Source organism: Sinocyclocheilus grahami, unplaced genomic scaffold (genome assembly GCF_001515645.1).
Source record: "Sinocyclocheilus grahami isolate Dianchi unplaced genomic scaffold, SAMN03320097.WGS_v1.1 scaffold412.1, whole genome shotgun sequence".
NCBI classification, from domain to species: Eukaryota; Metazoa; Chordata; class Actinopteri; order Cypriniformes; family Cyprinidae; genus Sinocyclocheilus; species Sinocyclocheilus grahami.
In genome coordinates, this window is record NW_015505591.1 from 56405 (window position 1) to 60774 (window position 4370).

A 4370-nucleotide genomic window follows, 5' to 3' on the forward strand; every position below is an offset into this window, starting at 1 on the left:
AAAAAAAATCTTATATTATAATGAATATACGTGAACTTATCAGAGGTTTGCATTGGATATTTATATTAAACCCTTACATAATCTTTATGATTGCTAGACAAGCCTGTAAAAATAACACACATTTCATGGCTGAAACTCTTCACTTTGATCTTGAAGTAATGCCAAATGCATACTGTAAATATAAATGCATTCATGAGGTTAATGCATTCAGATATGGCGATTTCCTCCTTTGACTTTTACAGCTGCACTATTATTTTAATATTAATAAAATATTATTTGTATTTTATTTATATTTGTCCTTTATAAGCATTGCTATTGCATTGCTCTTACAAACGTAAGAGCCGAGAATTCATTCTGAATGACTGTATGCCTGTGTATTTAATTCAATCCATAAACCTACCACCTTGTTCGTCAGAAGTGAGAGCCAGCGTTAGCAAGTCCATTCACAGACTTACAGTGCATCCGACCTCAAAGCAAACTGTATCATGTTTGTTGGCCCACATCTTCAGAAATCTTCAATAAAACAGTGCGCATGGTGAGTCAAACAGTAGCATCAAGGTCAGTGCATGCATCCCCCACAACCATCACATATACAGCCTGATGCAGCGACGCCTCAATGCTAGGCCCTCATGAAGACTACAGAGAACACTGACACACTAGCAGCAGCAAGTGACAATATATTTCACCCTGATTAAGCTTTTCCCACATATTTATCAATACATGCATTGCATGTCAATATGACATACTCTAAAGTTAGCACTTGGCTTAAATATATCCATTTGTAATTATTTGTACTTACAGGAAGTAGAGGAATTTGAATGCGCTTTATTTCATGTTTGTAATTATTTATGAAACATTGCCTCCTAGTGGGAGATCAGCATCAAGACACCAACAGAATTTTTGTGCCAATTCCTGCAGTTTTATATAAAATACATAATTAAAGCAACATATATGAAACAGATCATCACATCATCATCATGATCATCATTATTATTATTATTATTATTATTATTTATTAGTGCTACTAAAAGTGTGACAGTTTTTTCCTTTGGTGCAATAACTTACCACTGCATAAATACACCGTTTTAGATCAATTATGTTTGAAATACACAATTATATTTATATTTATATACATCTTTATTTATGTGTTTATTTATTTGTGCTAGCACGTTCAACATTTTAGCAAATTTTCACTTATGTTAGTACAAAACATAAAACTGTAAATAAAGTGTCATATTCACTACACATGTTTTTCATCTGTAAAGTTATCATACACAGAACAAAACTGCTTTTTATAATTCTATCACTATCACATTTTTATTTACAGCTTTTAACTGACCCGTCATCTGAAAAGGTCAACTACTACAGTATCGATTCAGAGAACATTTATTGTATCGACAGTATCTATTCTAACACAAAACCTTATGGTCATCTCATAACATCATAAAACACTGAATAGATACTATTACAAATATTATTTTAAGTCAGTTACATAAGTTGTGTGATGTAAGTATATTTTCATGATAGCTGTAGCTTGTATTATTATAACATCTTTAATTAATTTAAATGTCCTCATATTAAAAAGATCTTGTGTTTTGAAACAATGATTATGTGGATTGAAAAAATATATATAATTTTGATAATTGATAATTTTGTGGATTTTTGCAGGATTTTGAAAATGTACACCTTTCATGCAAAATGGTACCAAAGTGTGGGGGGAAGCATGACATATAAGATTCTTATACACTGCAACAAAAAAAAGGCCACAATGTACTGTACTAAAATGAAGAAATTTTCCATATTGATTTTTACAGGTGTTTTACCTGCATTTTACACTTTACTGTGTCTTACAATTATTAGAAATATCCATGCAATTAATGAATAATGTCCTGACAGAAAATGACCAATACATTTTCCTTATTTTATTCAAAGGGTTCAGTACCCATGAAGCACAGATTTCAGCATCCCGGTCGCTTTCTCCTTTTATTTTAGATAACCTTTATTTTGCATGTCCTTGGTAGCATCTCATTGTCATTCATTCGTTTTTTAAAAAGTGTGTCAGCAGAGGGCAGCATCTACCAAAGAAAGACCGCAGTTTCACAGCACGACAATAATTTATTAATAATTAGGGGGCACTCATGAGCCAACATGCCATGAACACAAAATGCTGTAAGCATATTCAAAAGCTGCTGAAGATCTGCAACCCTTTATTGATATTTGATCAGAATTTTTCTCTTTTGTTCTTTTTTTTTTTTTTTTTACCTTTTCTTGTTTCTGCTCCATAGTCACATCTGAAATATAAACTGACAGCATGAAAGAATTGATTGAACATGCCTATGACACTCACAAGGAACCTTGTCAAAGGAATGCAATCACTCTTTTGATACAACCTCAGATGACCCTTTGAGAGCAGGACATAGAGGGACACTGTGACCACACGCTGAGAAACACATTCCCTTGGTGCTGATAAAAAGGAGAAGCTATTCCAGGAAGATGTTACATATCAGGCACTGTTCGGTCCCATCATGACACTTGTGTTTATGACAGAGACGTTCAGCCACTGGATCTGAGTAATTTGTTCCTTCTATCCTGTCTGCATCATATTCAGGCTGGTTGAGAATAAACTGAGCATTTTATGGCAGGCTAACTGTAAACTCTATATTTATTACCAGTTCACTTTTTAAATTCATTCACAGTTAATTTATATTGTAATCAAACTAATATTTAAGGGTCATCCCTCTGTTGCTTTGCACTCCATGCGTGGGAAAAGGCCCGCTGCTGTTCCCCTCTGAAAAGGCAAAACTGTTCTGTCCATTGACCTTGTTCCTCGGGGCTTTGGAGCTTCTGTCTCCTGTGAATTGGAGCTTTCACAGTCAGCCTTGTGCATCAGCTGCCATTTCTCATTTCTGTTATGTCATCATTAGTTCCTCACTGTTGTCATGGGAATTTTAAATATTTGAAATAATATTTTATATACAGTGGGTACAGAAAGTATTCAGACCCCCTTAAAATTTTCACTCTTTGTTATATTGCAGCCATTTGCTAAAATCATTTAAGTTAATTTTTTTTTCCTCATTAATGTTCACACAGCACCCCATATTGACAGAAAAACACAGCATTGTTGACATTTTTGCAGATTTATTAAAAAAGAAAAACTGAAATATCACATGGTCCTAAGTATACAGACCCTTTGCTCAGTATTTAGTAGAAGCACCCTTTTGATCTAATACAGCCATGAGTCTTTTTGGGAAAGATGCAACAAGTTTTTCACACCTGGAATTGGGGATCCTCTGCCATTCCTCCTTGCAGATCCTCTCCAGTTCTGTCAGGTTGGATGGTAAACGTTGGTGGACAGCCATTTTTAGGTCTCTCCAGAGATGCTCAATTGGGTTTAAGTCAGGGCTCTGGCTGGGCCATTCAAGAACAGTCACAGAGTTGTTGTGAAGCCACTCCTTCGTAATTTTAGCTGTGTTCTTAGGGTCATTGTCTTTTTGGAAGGTAAACCTTCGGCCCAGTCTGAAGTCCTGAGCACTCTGGAGAAGGTTTTCGTCCAGGATATCCCTGTACTTGGCCGCATTCACCTTTCCCTTGATTGCAACCAGTCGTCCTGTCCCTGCACCTGAAAAACCCCCCCACAGCATGATGCTGCCACCACCATGCTTCAATGTTGGGACTGTATTGGACAGGTGATGAGCAGTGCCTGGTTTTCTCCACACATACCGCTTAGAATTAAGGCCAAAAAGTTCTATCTTGGCCTCATCCGACCAGAGAATCTTATTTCTCACCATCTCACAACTCCATGCGGGCTTTCATGTGTCTTGCACTGAGGAGAGGCTTCCGTCGGGCCACTCTGCCATAAAGCCCCGACTGGTGGAGGGCTGCAGTGATGGTTGACTTTCTAAAACTTTCTCCCATCTCCCGACTGCATCTCTGGAGCTCAGCCACAGTGATCTTTGGGTTCTTCTTTACCTCTCTCACCAAGGCTCTTCTCCCCCGATAGCTCAGTTTGGCCAGACGGCCAGCTCTAGGAAGGGTTCTGGTCATCCCAAACGTCTTCCATTTAAGGAATGGAGGCCACTGTGCTCTTGGGAACCTTAAGTGCAGCAGAAATTTTTTTGTAACCTTGGCCAGATCTGTGCCTTGCCACAATTCTGTCTCTGAGCTCTTCAGGCAGTTCCTTTGACCTCATAATTCTCATTTGCTCTGACATGCACTGTGAGATGTAAGGTCTTATATAGACAGGTGTGTGGCTTTCCAAATCAAGTCCAATCAGTATAATCAAACACAGATGGACTCAAATGAAGGTGTAGAACCATCTCAAGGATGATCAGAAGAAATGGACAGCACATGAGTTAAATATATGAGTGTCA

General features: G+C 37.4%; 1 long non-coding RNA gene across 1 annotated transcript in view; it reads right to left on the reverse strand.

Moving 5' to 3' along the window:
• LOC107551032 (uncharacterized) overlaps positions 1–465 on the reverse strand; it is a 5042-nt gene extending 4577 nt beyond the window's left edge. The window contains exon 1 of the long non-coding RNA XR_001604721.1: positions 401–465. This is a non-coding gene — a long non-coding RNA (uncharacterized lncRNA). The remainder of the gene's footprint in view (positions 1–400) is intronic.
• Between the last annotated feature and the right edge of the window lie 3905 nt (positions 466–4370).